This window comes from Scyliorhinus canicula, chromosome 7 (genome assembly GCF_902713615.1).
Source record: "Scyliorhinus canicula chromosome 7, sScyCan1.1, whole genome shotgun sequence".
Lineage (NCBI taxonomy): Eukaryota > Metazoa > Chordata > Chondrichthyes > Carcharhiniformes > Scyliorhinidae > Scyliorhinus > Scyliorhinus canicula.
Window position 1 is genome coordinate 199,034,843 of NC_052152.1, and position 16,621 is coordinate 199,051,463.

Consider the following 16,621-nt stretch of genomic DNA (forward strand, 5'->3'; position numbering starts at 1 on the left):
AAGCCCGTGCCGACCATGCTGCCTGACTGCACTACAATCTTCTACACTTCCTGGGCCCGTATCCTTCTAGTCCCATCCTATTCAAGTATTTGTCAAGATGCCCCTTAAATGTCACTATCATCTCTGCTTCCACTACCTCCTCTGGCAGCGAGTTCCAGGCACCCACTACCCTCTGTGTAAAAAACTTGCCTTGTACATCTCCTCTAAACCGTGCCCCTCGCACCTTAAACCTATGCCCCCAATCTAACGTGGCCAATCTACCTAGACTGCGCATCTTTGGGTTGTGGGGTGAGACCCACGCAGACACGGGGAGAATGTGCAAACTCCACACACCGGACAGTGATCCGGAGCTGGAATTGAACCTGAGTCCTCACCGCCGTGAAGCAGCAGTGCTAACCACTGCGCCACCCTACTGTTCGTATGTTTTAATTTAGATTATGGTAATAAGATTTTAAAGGCGCCCAGTGCTTTTTGCTGTCACTCTCCTTGTAACATCTGTATTTTTTATTATTAGTGTTCATCGAATCATAGAACTAGTACAGTGCAGAAGAATGCCATTCGGCCCATCAGGTCTGCACTGACACTCTGAAAGTGCATCCTACCCAGGCCCACGACCCCACCCTATCCCCATAACCTCACCTAACGTTTGGACACGAAGGGCAATTTAGCAAGCCAATCCACTTAACCTGTACATCTTTGGACTGTGGGAGGAAAACGAAGAACTCGGAGGAAATGGCGGTGGCATGGTGGCAGTCATTAGCACTGGTGTCTCACAGCACCAGAGACCCGGGTTCAATTCAGGCCTTGGGCGACAGCCTGTGTGGACTTTGTACGTTCTCCTTGTGTCTGCATGGATTTCCTCCCATGGTCCAAAGATGTGCAGGTTAGGTAATTTGGCCATGTTAAGTTGCCTCTTAGTGTCCAGGGCTGTGCAAGTTAGGTTCCAGGGATAAGGCGGAAGAGTGGATCCAGTTAGGGTACTCTTTCAGAGGGTCGGTGCAGACGTGATGGGCCGAATGTCCATGTACTGTAGGAATTCTATTCTATGGTTCTCGGAAACCCATGCAGACATGGGGAGAATGTACAAACATTGCACAGCCACCTAAGGCCAGAATTGTACCCGGGTCCCTGGTGTTGTGAGGCAGCAGTGCTAACTAGTGTGATACCATGTTAAATATGTTTCTGCCTTTTTTACTTCCATTATCTTAATCATTTATCTCATGATTAAATGTTGTGTTCTATGTTTCAGTCAGACATTTGGAGAAGCTTGTAAAGTTTAATGTAAAACATTTATCAACAAAAAGAATTTTATAAATCCCAAACTTTGAAACCAAACATTAAATTTAACGTTCAACTTTATCAGCTGGGGGCAGAATGGTGGCGCGGTGGTTAGCACTGCTGCCTCACGGCGTCGAGCTCCCAGGTACAATCCCGGCTCTAGATCACTGTCCGTGTGGAGTTTGCACATCCTCCCCATATCTGCGTGGGTCTCACTCCCACAATGCAAAGGATGTGCAGGTTAGGTGGATTGGCCACGCAAATTGGCAATTAAGTGGAAAAAAATAATTGGGCGCTCTAAATTTTTAAAAACTTTATCAACTGAACAATGACATAAAACTACCTCAACTTTTACAAATTTCTTGCAATAAAATATATTTTCATCTGCTCATCTGCACACCCGGAGCTGGGGTTTGCAAGTTGGGTATTTTGTTCCCAACCTGTGGTCCGTTGGGCGGGGGCGGGGATGTTTATTTTACCATGTTGACGTCATTGTTTATATCACTGTTATAAAAAAAATTCAAATACCTCAATCAAATATTATTTTTCTTTAAATTCTATAGTAAACGCTTTTGCAAGTATATAAAAAGTAAGAGAGGAAGAGAATAACTAAAGTAAATGTTGGTCCCTCAGAAGAGGCAGAAAAAAATCATGGAAAACGAGGAAAATGCAGAGATTGAAGAAATATTTTGTGTCTTTCTTCATGATCAAAGTCACAAATTAAATACCAGAAATAAGTGTTTATGGAAGAGCCAAAAATTAGAAAATTAAGGTAATTAGAAGAGCAAAAAATTACTGGAGAAACAAAAGAGACCAAAATCTGACAAATCCCCAAGACCTGATGGTCTACATCCTTGAGTTCTAAAGGAGATAGCTGCAGCAGTGGCGGATGCACTCATCTTAATTTTCCATAATTTCCGAGATTCTGGAACAGTCCTACCAAATCCCCGTTGCCAAGGCCCTCTTGCCTGCTCAAGGCATATGAGTAAACCAAATAATACAAGGTCCATGGACTATGTGATGAACCAGTCTACAAATGGACTTTGGTTTTTTAAAAGGCTGCTGGAAGGGTGTGGGAAATGACGTGATGGGCTATGCGCCAGCGACTGCAGCCCAATCAAATGCAAATAGTTCTGTGTTGTTAGCCCTGTTCATATGTTGTGAATAGTTTACACATTGTGACTGGTTTCTTACACTGTTACACCTCAGTACTATGACTACTGGTTGTCCCAAGTTAAAGGGGGAAGATGTCGGCCGGGTGGTCATATGGATGCTGGGATGGCGCTTGCACAAAAGAGGTTATATGTCGGGGAGCTAGCGAGTTCTCCTCTGAGTGTGGGTAGGCACACAGCATGTAAGTCCTGATCAATAAATATATTTTATCAATAAATCTTTATTGTTGTTGGTCCCAGGTCACTAGTTATTGCAACCTAATACGTCTACAGCTGTAACCATTTGATTATTCAATTCTGTGATTCTATCAGTTCGTGATCTGGAATGCACTGTCTGACGAGTAAATTCTTTTTTTTAAATTTAGTGTATCCAATTAATTTTTTTCCAATTAAGGGGCAATTTAGCATGGCCAATCCACCTACCCTGCACATCTTTGGGTTGTGGGGGTGAAACCTACGCAAACACGGGGAGAATGTGCAAACTCCACACGGACAGTGACCAGAACCGGGATCGAACCTGGGACCTCGGCGCCGTGAGGCAACAGGGCTAATCCACTGCGCCACAGTGCTGCCCCGGACGAGTAAATTCAACAGTAACTTTCAAAAGAAGATTAGATGGGGGGATATTTGTAGGAATTAGGGGTGGCATTCTCCAATCCCACAGCAGAGTGTCCACGCCATTGTAAACACCGTCGCGTTTTACGACGGCGTGAATGGGCCACTCCCACGACTAATTCTGGCCCCTCCAGGGGTTCGCGCCGCTCCAGCTGCAGATCCCGGCGTGAATTGTGCACCGCGGGATCCACGCAAGGACAGTTGCACTGGCACCAACGAGGACATGCGCAGTGGCACCGCCACCAATGTGCACATATGCAGTGGCCTTTAATGCGCTGGCCCCGACACAACATGGCGCAGGACTACAGGGGCCGCCACGTAGGAATGGAGGCCCCCTGCCAGAGAGGCCGGCCCGCAGATCGGTGGGCCCCGATCGCCGGCCAGGCCACATTGGAGGCCCCCCCCCCCCCAGAGTTGGACCCCCTCTCCCCCACAGGACGCCACCCGACCCTTACACACCGAGGTCCAGCCGGCCCAGAGCAAGTTAGAACGGCGCCGGCGGGACTCGGCTCTTTTCTTACGGCCGCTCAGTCCATCCGTGCTGGAGATTCAGTGGGCCGGCCACGTGGAGCGGCCCGCGACCGGGGCCGCGCCAACCACACCGCCGCCAATTCTCCGCTCTGCGAGAATCGTATGCCGGCGTCGGGGCAGTGTGGTGCGATTCACGCGGCCTGCCATCGATTCTCCGACCCGGTGCGGGATCGGAGTATCCCGCCCCAGGGGAACGGACAGGGGACTGGGATGGATTGGATAGTTTTTATAAATGGCTATCTTCTGCATTGTAGTGGCATCGGAAATAGTTTACAACTTAAAATTGTCTCGCACCTTTATTGTCGTAAAAAATCTCAAGTCACTTCACAAAAGCTTGAGCAAAGTTCGACAGGCAAGGAGATATTAGGACAAGTGATTGTCTCAGTCAAAAAGGTTGACTGGAAGTGATGTGGGCAAAGAAATAGAAAGATTAATACCAGCAGGAACCTGCTGGGCCGAATGGCCTCTTCCCTTACTGTAAGTTCTCTGCTGGACTCAGGATTTGATTGGCAGTGAGAATGAATACAATCGATCAATCAGCGGCGAGAGGCGGCCCGATTCCTGGGATATTTTAGCAATCGCTGAGCTGTCAGAGGGACAGAGGCAGCTGTCAGCGGAGAGAGAGAGAGAACGTCAGTGAGAGTGAGAGAGCAAGGAAGTCAGAATCAGGGAGAGAGGGAGAACTGTCAGCGGAGAGGGAACAGACAGCGAGTCAGTGAGAAAAAGCTGTCAGCGGAGACAGAGTGAGCTGACAGTGGAGAGGGACAGAGACAGGGTGGGAGGGCTGTCAGTGGAGAGGGTCAGAGACAAGGTGGGAGGGCTGTCAGTGGAGAGGGACAGAGACAGGGTGGGAGGGCTGTCAGTGGAGAGGGACAGAGACAGTGAGCTGACAGTGGAGAGGGACAGAGACAGTGAGCTGACAGTGGAGAGAGACACAGTGGGAGGGCTGTCAGTGGAGGGAGACGGAGAGTGAAACTTCATTGCGTTCAGAGAGCAGCGGTACCATCCAATTACCAGGACTGGGATGTGGAGGAAGTTTCCTGTGTGAAGAGTTCGTGAAGTTGTGCCAAAGTAAGTAGAGGACGATAGAAGGTCGCAACACAAAAGTAGCCCATTCGACCCATTATTTTACCTTGCAATTTTACTCCCTACATTTGTTGAAAGCAAAATGCATCAAGAAGAGATGCATTTCCTCTGAGATGTACCATTGCTATTTCATTTTGGCCACTTAATCACATCCAAAATCACATTGTGTTCGATTGGTTTTTATCAACCTTGTTTCAGAAATGTTCTTGCAAAGCATGTAAGAGATGTTCTTGGATGATTCGTGGAGTCCTAAATAATTTTAATTTCATTACATTGTAATTACACTTAGTTTATTTTTTGAACTATTTTCATAGGATGTGGACATCTTTGGCTAATCATTTATTATCCATCCCTAATTGCCCCTTGAGAAGGTGGTGGTGAGCGCCTTCTTGAACCGTGCAGTCCCTGGGGTGTAGGTACATTCACTGTGCTGTTATGGAGGGAGTTCCAGGATTTTGACCTGGTGACTGTGAAGGAACAGTGATATACTTCCAAGTCAGGATGGTATGTGACTTGGAGGGGAAGCTCCAAGTGGTGGTGTTCCCAAGTGTCTGCTGACCTTGTCCTTCTAGGTGTTAGAAGGGAGGTTGGAAGGTGTTGCTAAAGAAACATCGGTGAGTTCCTGCAGTGCATCTAGTAGATGGTACACACGGCTGCTACTGTGTCGGTGGTAGATGGAGTGAATGTTTGTGGAAGGGGGAGCGATCAAGTGGGCTGCTTTGTCCTGGGTCGTGTCGAGTTTTTGAGTGTTGTTGGAGCTGCATTCATCCAGGCAAGTGGAGAGAATTCCATTACATGCCTGACTTGTGTCTTGTAAATGGTGGACAGGCTTTGGGGATTCAAGAAGTTGTTTACTGCGGAACTCCCTGCCTCTGAATTGCTTTTATAGTTGCTGTTAATAATGCTAATAGCATATCAAATGTGCTTTGTATGTTGTGAACTCGTTACTTGGGTAATGCCATTGTGTGACACATAGGATACTTTTCTTTGACTCCTTTCACACTGAAATCCCATAACACTAGCAAGTGTGTCTAGCAGACCTGTTTAACTGTATTATTTCACAGTCAAAACCAGTACAAAATAAAGGTAATATTTTGTTGTTAAGTAGCCGTGGTCAACCAATGGTGTAAGTGTCTGTCTCTCAAGTCAATGCAATAAAACTGTATGGACCATTACTGGATCACACCTGGATTAGTGCGAACTGTTCTGGCCTGCCTGTTATATAAATAGTATAGAGGCACTTAAGAAGCTGCAGAATTGATTATACCTCAGTGGAAAAATAGAACAGGCTGCGGCTTTTAACGGAGGAGAAAGTTCAATCGACATCTCAACCCCCTTTTTGTTTTTTGTTCTCTTGGTTTGGCCCAGTACAACTCTGCCCCCCCCCCCCCCCCCCCCAATTGGGCCACCTGTCACTTGTCTTTATGTTTTGCTTTCACTGAGCACTTGTTCTTTTATAACACATTCTGCTATCTTACCTTAATGCTGCTATCAATACCTTCTTTAGTCCTTGATGCCACCATTGATACTCCCTTTGTCTTGTGTCCATGATATCTTTGTCAATCTCGGTACCTTTGACAAGGTACGTTTAATAATAATGATCATTATTAGTGTCACAAGTAGGCTTACTTTAACACTGCAATAAAGTTACTATGAAAATCCCCTAGTCGACACACTCCAGCACCTGTTCAGGTACACTGAGGGAGAATTCAGAATCCAATTCACCGAACAAGCACATCTTTCAGGATTTGTGGAAGGAAACCAGAGCACCCGGTGGAAACCCACGCAGACAAAGGGAGAACGTGCAGACAGTGACCCAAGCCGGGAATTGAACCTGGAATCCTGGCACTGTGAAGCAACAATGCTAACCACTGTGCTACCGTGCCATCCATGACAAGATGCAGCATGGTAGGTTGCTGCATAAGGTTAAATCTCATGTGGTCCAGGGTGAGGTAGCCCATTGGATACAAAATTGGCTTGACGACAAAAGACAAATAGTGGCTGTAGAGGGTTGTTTTTCAAACTGGAGGCTTGTGACTGGTGGTGTGCCTCAGGGACCAATGCTAGGTCCACTGTTATTTGTTATTTATATTAATGATTTGGATGGAAATTTAGGAGGCATGATTAGTAAGTTTGCAAAGGGCACCAAGATTGGTGGCATAGTGGACAGTGAAAAACACTATCTAGGATTGCAACGGGATCTTGATCAATTGGGCCAATGGGCCGAGGAATGGCAGACAGAGTTTAATTTAGATAAATGTGAGGTGATGCACTTTGATAGATCGCAGGACCTACTCAGTTAATGGTAGTGTGTTGGGGAGAGTTATAGAACAAAGCAGTCTAAGAGTACAGGTTCATAGTTCCTTGAAAGTAGAGGCACAGGTGGACAGGGTAGTGAAGAAGGCATTCAGTATGCTAGATATCATTGGTCAGAACATTGAATAGAGGAGTAGTGATGTCTTGTTGAAATTGTACAAATTGTAAGACCACATTTGTAATACTGTGCACAGTTCTGGTCACCTTAATATAGAAACAATATTATTAAACTAGAAAGAATGCATAGAGTCATAGACATTTACATAATGGAAACAGGCCCATCGACCCAGCTTGCCCATGCCGCCCAGTTTCTATCAGTAAACTAGCCCCACTGGCCAGCATTTGGCCCTTATACTCACCCTGTCCATGTAACTGTGTAACCTTTTTTTTGTTTTTATAAATTTAGAGTACCAAATTGTTTTTTTTTCGTGGGATTGAGACCCACGCAGACACGGGGAGAATGTGCAAATTCCACACAGACAGTGACCTAGAACCGGGATCGAACCTGGGTCCTCAGCGCTGTAGGCAGCAGTGCTAACCACTGTGCTCCGTGCTGCCCTAACTGTTTTTTAAAGGAAAATATTGTACCCGTCTCTACCACCACTGCCTCTGGCAGCCCATTCCAGATGCTCACCAACCTCTGTTTGAAAGAATTTCCCCTCTGGTCTCATTTGTATCCCCCCCTCTCACCTTAAACCCATGCCCTCTAGTTCTAGACTCTTTACCTTTGGGAAACGATGTTGACTATCTACCTTATCTATGCTCCTCATTATTTTATAGACCTCTATAAGATCACCCCTAAGCCTCCTATGTTCCAGGGAAAAATGTCCCAGCCTATCCAGCCTCTCCTTATAACCCAGACAATCAAGTCCTGGTAGCATCCTCATAAATCTCTTCTGCACTCTTTCTAGTTCAACAATATCCTTCCTATAATAGGCTGACCAGAACTGAACACAGTATTCCATGTGTGGTTTTACCAATGTTTTGTACAACTGCAACCAGACGTTCCAACTCCTGTACTCAATATTCTGACCAATAAAACCTAGCATGCTGAATGTCTTCTTCACCACCCTGCCCTCCTGCAGCTCCACCTTTAAGGAGCTATGGACCTGTAACCCTAGATCCCTTTGTTATGTAATTCTCCCCAACTCCCTACCATTAACTGAGTAGGTCCTGCCCTGATTGATCTCTCAAAATGCATCACCTCACATTTATCCAAATTAAATTCCATCTGCCATTCATCGGCCCACTGGTCCAATTGGTCAAGATTCTGTCGCAATCTTTCATAACCTTCTTCACCACCCACTATGCCACCAATCTTGGTGTCATCTGAAACTTACTACCCATGCCTCCTACATTCTCATCCAAATCATTAATATATATTACAAATAACAGTGGACCCTGCACTGATCCCGATTCCTGAGACACACCGCTGGTCACAGGCCCCAGTTTGAAAAACAACCTTCCACAACCACCCTTTGGCTTCGGTTGCCAAGCCAATTTTGTATCCAATTGGCTACCTCGTCCTGAATTTTGTGAGATTTAACCTTTTGCAGCAACCTACCATGCAGTACCTTGTCAAAGGCCTTGCTAAGTCCATGTAGACAACGTCGACTGCACTTATCTACCTTCTTGGTTCCCCCTTCAAAAATCTCAATCAAATTGGTGAGACATGACTTTCCCCATGCTGACTTTCCCTAATTAGCCTTTACCTGTCTAAATGCCTGTAGATCCTGTCCCTCAGAATATCTTCTAACAATATACTCACGACAGAAGTAAGGCTAACCAGTCTGTAGTCCTCAGGCTTATCCCTATATCCTTTCTTAAACAAGGGCACAGCATTTGCTACCCTCCAATCTTCAGGCACCTCTCCTGTGGCCGTCGATGATTCAAATATCGCAGCTAGGGGCCAGCAATTTCCTCCCCAGCCTCCCACAAAGTCTTGGGATACATTTCATCCGGTCCCGGGGATTTATCTATCTTGATGCAAAAAATATTTACTGGGATGCTCCCGGAACTTGATGGTTTGAGTTATAAGGAGACGCTGGATAGACTGGGACTTTTTTCCTTGGAGCATAGGAGGCTTATGGGTGATCTTATAGAGGTCGATGAAATAATGAGGGGCTCACATAAGGTAGGTAGTCAATTTCTTTCCCCAAAGATAGGGGAGTCTAACACCAGAGGGCATAGGTTTAAGGTGAGAGATACAAATAAGTTCAAAGTGGCAATTCTTTCACAGAGTAGGGGTGTCAGTGTCTGGAACAAGCTGCCAGTGGCATTTCGACAGTACTGTATTATTATGGCTAAGATGGGTATAGAGGAATATGGGCCAAATGCAATTGGGACCAGCTCAGTGATAATGACTGGGCAGTATGGACAGGTTGGGCTGTTTCCATTCTGTAAACCTTTATGAATCTATGACTCTCCTTAGCTCTGGCCTAGCTCTGACCTTCTACTTTGCCTTACCTCCCCACCCTCATTCTCCAACTGTATAATTCAGCATATTTGTACCTCTCTTCAGTTCTGTACAGAAGAGTGGCACAGACTCGAAACGTTAACTCTGTTTCTCTCTTCACAGATGCTGCAAGACCAGCTGAGTTCATCCATTATTTTTGTGTTTTAACTCAGAGTTCCAGAATCAACAGTATATTGCTTTTGGCTTTTAAAAGTGACAGGCGAGTCTTGATTCCGGGATTCCTGACCCCATTCCCAGACTGATTTTTCGGAGTGCCTTTTAAAGTGTACGGGCTGGGTCCAGTCACGAGCCCAATCCTGACACTTGTGACCTGGCCGGTTTCATTGGGGGATATGCATGTCCGCAAATTTAATGGAGCTGGTTTAAAAGGATCAAAGTTCACAGCTCCTCAGAGGAGTTATGAACACTAGTCTGCATGAGGTGACCATTAAAGAAGTGAGTTTAAAAGGTCCACCGCCTGCCCCTGTGCCAAGTTTTGACCCCACCCACCCCCATGTACTTTATGCCCCCGATGCCAAACTATGCACTTTAATGCCCTTTGTCCCACAATACACTGTACAGAATCAATAGGCCCTTATAGAATCACTACCGTGCAGAAGGAGGCTATTCGGCCCATCAAGTCTGCACTGACCCTCTGACCCATCCTACCTGGGCCCACAACTCACCTTATCCCCGTAACCCAATAAGTCCACCTAACCTTTTGAACATTAAGGGGTCATTAAGGGGGCAGCAGGGTAGCATGGTGGTTAGCATAAATGCTTCACAGCTCCAGGGTCCCAGGTTCGATTCCCGGCTGGGTCACTGTCTGTGTGGAGTCTGCACGTCCTCCCCCTGTGTGCGTGGGTTTCCTCCGGGTGCTCCGGTTTCCTCCCACAGTCCAAAGATGTGCGGGTTAGGTGGATTGGCCATGCTAAATTGCCCCTAGTGTCCTAATAAAAGTAAGGTTAAGGGGGGGGGGGGGGGTTGTTGGGTTACGGGTATAGGGGGGATACGTGGGTTTGAGTAGGGTGATCATGGCTCGGCACAACATTGAGGGCTGACGGGCCTGTTCTGTGCTGTACTGTTCTATGTTCTATGTTCTATTTATCATGGCCAACCCAACTGACCTGGACATCTTTGGACTGTGGAGGAAACTGGAGCACCCGGAGGAAACCCACACAGACACGGCGAGAACGTGCAGACTCCACACAGTCACCCTCAGCAGGAATTGAATACGGGTTCCTGATGCTGTGAGGCAGCAGTGCTAACCACTGTGCCACCATACCATCTAATTTAGTGACAGTAGGACATATAAAAAAAGGATTTAAAAAGATAATTCATTCAGAACTTTCCACTAGATGACAAGTCAATAAAAGTGTCAATCATTGATAAGCAAGTTAATTGCAGTGTTAATGTAAGCCTACTTGTGACACAAATAAAGATGACTAATATTACCAACTGATATGTGTCACTAACAACAACAGAGCATTCCCCAAATTATGCAATTTATGTCAACATGGCACAATATGTGCCATGCACGAGGGGACATAGCTTTAAATTGAGGGGTGATAGATATAGGACAGATATCAGAGGAAGTTTCTTTACTCAGAGAGTAGTAGGGGTGTGGAACGCCCTGCCTGCAACAGTAGTAGACTCACCAACTTTAAGGGCATTTAAGTGGTCACTGGATAGACATATGGATGAAAATGGAATAGTGTAGGTCAGATAGGCTTCAGATGGTTTCACAGGTCGGCGCAACATCGAGGGCCGAAGGGCCCGTACTGCGCTGTAGTGTTCTATGTTCTATGTATCCTTTAAAATATCAATAACAAGAAACACAAGCCCTTGTAACCATTTAACCTTATGGAAATAATCATGGTGAAATTGATTAGAGACCAGAGGGCCATGGCTGCCAATCAAGCAATGTGTTTCCTGGGGCACAGTCGTTCCAACAATAATAAATGTTGCCATAGTCCCAGAAGGCCATGGTCTGCTCTCACTTTTGAGAGAAAGCTGAATGGTGGCTATTTAACCTGAGGATCGCCACACCTCAGACAAGGAGCAAGGATGAGAAGACTGTACCTTCATGCCGGACGGGAATTGAACCCACATTATGAGCAATGCTCTACATCACGAACCAACCATCCAGCCAACTGAGCTAATCGAACCCCAGCCATCGTAATAGGTGTCTGGCATTTCACCCAAGCATACATAATGTACCAGAAGCACATATTGTGCCATGTTGACATATAATTGCAGAATTTGGGGAATGCTCTGTTGTTGTTAGTGACACATATCAGTTGGTAATGTTAGACCAAGTTCCTCCTTGTTCTAATGCTTCAGGTGGATGCTAAGGGTTTAAGCACTATGTCAAGAGGAGCACGGATCCTGGGGTCATTTATGCTGAAAACAAAACTAATGGAGTGTTCTTTGCATTGGCCATGCTAAATTGTCCCTCAATGTCCAAAGATATGCAGGTTAGCTGGTTACGGGTGTGGGGTTGGGGAGTGGGCCTGGTTGTGGTGTTCTTTTGGAGGGTTGGTACAGACTCAATGGGCTGAATGGCCTCCTTCTGCACTGTAGGAAGTCTATGGATTCATCATGTTGCTGTTAACACGTACAGTAATGTTAAAGTTACAACACGGATTACAGACAGTCAGTGTTCCGTTTCCACACAAACAGCAGCCCTAATCCCACATTTCTGCTCGGTTTTCAATCCCTTTTGTACCTTTTTCCATGAAACTAATACCTAACTATGTTTTACCTATTGATACAGTCTCTGTTTCAATCACTAAGTTACTTAGGACCCTCTGCAAAAAGAAAAATGATTGTGCTTGCAATTAAATCTCTTCCATTTATTGTTCTATTTCTGTCTCTTTAGTCACGGTAAACAATATTCTTTCTACCTGTCGCCTGCTGTTCCTTCATGTACGGTGGCACAGTGGCCAGCACCTGCTACCTCATACAGCCAGTTCAATTCCGGACTTGGGTGACTGTCTGTGTGGAGTTTGCATGTTCTTCCCGTGTCTACTTGGGTTTGCTCCAGGTGCTCCGGTTTACTCCCACAGTCCAAAGATGTGCAGGTTAGGTGGATTGGTCATGCTAAATTGCCACTTAGTGTTCAAAGATGTGCTGGTTAGGTGGGGTTACAGAGATCATAGAATTTACAGTGCAGAAGGAGGCCATTCGGCCCATCGAGTCTGCACCGGCACTTGGAAATAGCATCCCACATCCGTAACCCTACCTTTTTTTTTAAGGGGCAATTTAGCATGGCCAATCCACCTACTCTGCACATTTTTGGGTTGTGGGGGCGAAACCCACGCAGACACGGGGAGAATGTGCAAACTCCACACGGACAGTGACCCAGAGCCGGGATCGAACCTGGGACCTCAGCGCCGTGAGGCGGTTGTGCTAACCACTAGGCCACCGTGCTGCCCCGATCCGTAACCCTACCTAACCTTTTTGGACACTGAGGGCAGCTTAGCAGGGCAAATCCACCTAACCTGCACATCTTTGGACTGTGGGAGGAAACCGGAGCACCCGGAGGAAACCCACGCAGACATGGCGAGAACGTGCAGACTCCGCACAGACAGTGACCCAAGCTGGGAATCGAACCTGGGATTCTGGCGCTGTGAAGCAACTGTGCTAACCACTGTGCTACCGTGGATAGACTGTGGGAATGGGTCTGGTAAGGTGCTCTTTCGGAGGGTCGATGCAGACTTGATGGGCTGAAGGGCTTCCTTCTGCACTATATGAATTCTAAAGTGCAGTGCCACAAAACAATTTCAGTCCTATATGTCTCTATTTAAATTCCTTATTTCCTGAGACAACGTTAAATTATTAGCTGATGGGCTAAACTGAACTTGGCTTGTTTGTTCATTGTTTGTTTCACTATGCGCTGTCATTGATCATCTTTATTTGTGCTAGTCTGAACAGGTGATCAGAAAAAGTTTCTCGCTTATCCTACTTGAGGGAAATTTTATATTTTTCTTTTGTGATTATAAATTTAGAGTACACAATTATTTTTCTTTTCCAATTAAGGAGCAATTTAGCCTGGCAAATCCACCTACCATGCACATCTTTGGGTTGTGGGGGTGAGGTCGATACAAACATGGGGAGAATATGCAAACTCCACACGGTCATTGACCCAGGGACGGATTGAACCCAGGTCCTCAGTGCCGTGAGGCTACAGTGCTGACCTCTGCGCCACCTTGCTGCCCCGGGAATTTTATATTTTTCAACGTAATATTTGTAAAAGGGAAACTGATGATGTGGTAGGTGGAGCAATTATAAAAATTTATTCTAATAAATTTAAAATTGCTTGATCTGACTTCACATTCGTAACAATTACGATTTTTAAAATGTTCTTTTGTGGGATGTGGGTGTCACAGGCGAGGCTAGCATATTTATTGCCCACCTCGAATTGCTCTTCAGAAGATGGTGGTGAGCGGCCTTCTTGAACCGTTGTAGTCCATGAGATGTAGGCACACCCACAGTGCTGTTATGGAGTGAGTTCCAGGATATTGTCCCAGCGACAATGAAGTAACGTCGATATATTTCCAAATCAGGGTGATGTGTGGATTAACAAAGAAAATTACAGCACAGGAACAGGCCCTTCGGCCCTCCCAGCCTGCGCTGATCCAGATCCTTTATCTAAACCTGTCGCCTATTTTCCAAGGATCTACTTCCCTCTGTTCCCTGCCTGTTCATATATCTGTCTAGATGCATCTTAAATTATGCTATCATGCCCGCCTCTACCACCTCCGCTGGGAAAGCGGTCCAGGCACCCACCACCCTCTGCGTAAAAAACTTTCCACGCACATCTCCCTTAAACTTTCCTTCTCTCACCTTGAAATCGTGACCCCTTGTAATTGACACCCCACTCTTGGAAAAAGCTTGTTGCTATCCACCCTGCCCATACCTCTCATAATTTTGTAGCCCTCAATCAGGTCTACCCTCAACCTCCGTCTTTCCAACAAAAACAATCCTAATCTACTCAACCTTTCTTCATAGCTAGCACCCTTCATACCAGGCAACATCCTGGTGAACCTCCTCTGCACCGTCTCTAAAGCATCCACATCCTTCTGGTGATGTGGCAACCAGAACTGCACGCAGTATTCAAAATGTGGCCTAACCAAAGTCCTATACAACCGTAACATGACCTGCCGACTCTTGTACTCAATACCCCGTCCAATGAAGGCAAGCATGCTGTATGCCTTCTTGACCACTCTATCGACCTTCGTTGCCACCTTCAGGGTACAATGGACCTGAACTCACTGATCTCTCTGTACATCAATTTTCCCAAGGTCTCTTCCATTGACCGTATAGTTCGCTCTTGAATTAGATCTTCCAAAATGCATCACCTCGCATTTGCCTGGATTGAACTCCATCTGCCATTTCTCTGCCCAACTCTCCAATCTATCTACATTTTGCTGTATTCTCTGACAGTCCTCCTCCACCAATCTTAGTATCATCTGCAAACTTGCTAATCAGACTTGGAGGCTTGGAGGGCAATTGCAAGTGGCAATGTTCCCAGGCATTCATTGCCCTTGTCCTTCTAGATGATAGAGATTGTGGGTTCGGAAAGTTTTCTCAAAGAAGCTTTGGTGAGTTGTTGTTTCATGGGGCGGCATTCTCCCCTACCCGGCGTGACGGAGGGTCCCGGAGTAGGGAAGTGGCGCCAACCACTCAGGGGTCGGGCCTCCCGAAAGGTGGGGAATTCTCCCCAGCCCGGCCAGCCCCACGCCGGAGCGGTTAGCACCAGAAGACTGGCGCAAAAAACCGGCGCCCCCGGCAGCGGGGCTGGCCGAAAGGCTTTCGCCGGTCGGCGCATGCGCTATGTGGGGTTCTCTTCCGCTTCCGCCATGGCGGCTGCGGAGGAAAATAGTGCACCCAGGGCACTGGCCCGGAGTCTGAGCGGGGGGCCCCGATCGCGGGCCAGGCCACCGTGGGGGCACTCCCCGGGGTTCGATCGCCCCCCGCCCCCCCAGGACCCCGGGGCCTGCTCGCGTCGCTGATCCCGCCGTTCCAGAGGTGGTTCAAACCTCAGCAGCCGGAGAGGCCTCCCAGCGGTGGGACTTCGGCCCATCTGGGCCGGAGAATCACCTCAGGGGCCTCTCCGATCGGAGTAGCGAGATTCCTGCCGCCGCCACTTCCCGGGTGGCGGAGAATCTCTGCCACGGCGGGGGCGGGATTTACGGCGGCCCCAGGCGATTCTCCGACCCTGCTGGGGGTCGGAGAATTTTGCCCATGGTTGCTGACATGACTATGAAAATTGAAGGTGACCAGATTTCTGTTATTTCAAATTTAGATTTAGACATTTCCTTTTTCCTAATTTTAACAAAGCAGGAATAGAACTATAGACGAGCAATAATAATAAATTGCAATTGTAATATTAAATAATAGTAAAAAGAGTTATATTTCATAGAACATAGCATCATATCTTTTAAAAAAAATAAATTTAAAGTGCCTAATTCTGTTTTTTCAATTAAAGGGCAATTTAGCGTGGCCAACCCACTGACCTGCACGCACACACGGGGAAAATGTGCAAACTGCACACGGACCGTGACCCGGGGCCAGGATCGAAGCCAGGTCCTCAGCGTCGTGAGGCAGCAATGCTAACCACTGCGCCACTCTGCCGCCCTTGATAATATCTTAACAGATATCACACATTCTCAGCACTCCGCAGACATTTCAAAGGATCATAGAATTTACAGTGCAGAAGGAGGCCATCCGGCCCGTCAAGTTGGCACCGGCCCTTGGAAAGAGCACCCTACCTAAACACACACCTCTACCTTATCCCCGTAACCCAGTATCCCCACCTAACCTTTTTGGACACAAAGGGCAATTTAGCGTGGCCAATCCACCTAATGTGCACATCTTTGGACTGTGGGAGGGAACCTACACAGACACGGGGAGAACGTGCAGACTCCGCACAGACAGTGACCCAAGCCGGGAATCAAACCTGGGACCCAGGCGCTGAGAAGCAACACTGCTAACCACTGTGGTACCGTGCCGAGCTAAGATATCCCTATGAACAACTATAAGCCTCATTATTTTCCTCCCTTATTTACAGCAGCAAAAATTATTTTTTGCAATTAGCTGTGTCACTACATCTGCCAGGTCAATGAACAGTCCATGAGGTGGGGGAGGGGGGATGGTTACAGAA

General features: G+C 46.9%; 1 protein-coding gene across 1 annotated transcript in view; it reads left to right on the forward strand.

The window, feature by feature from the left end:
• Positions 1 to 4,218: 4,218 nt before the first annotated feature.
• The window catches only part of LOC119969694 (deoxynucleoside triphosphate triphosphohydrolase SAMHD1-like), an 85,335-nt gene continuing 72,932 nt past the window's right edge, over positions 4,219 to 16,621 (forward strand). The window contains exon 1 of the mRNA XM_038803684.1: positions 4,219 to 4,667. The gene's annotated coding sequence lies outside the window, so the exon portion shown is untranslated. The remainder of the gene's footprint in view (positions 4,668 to 16,621) is intronic.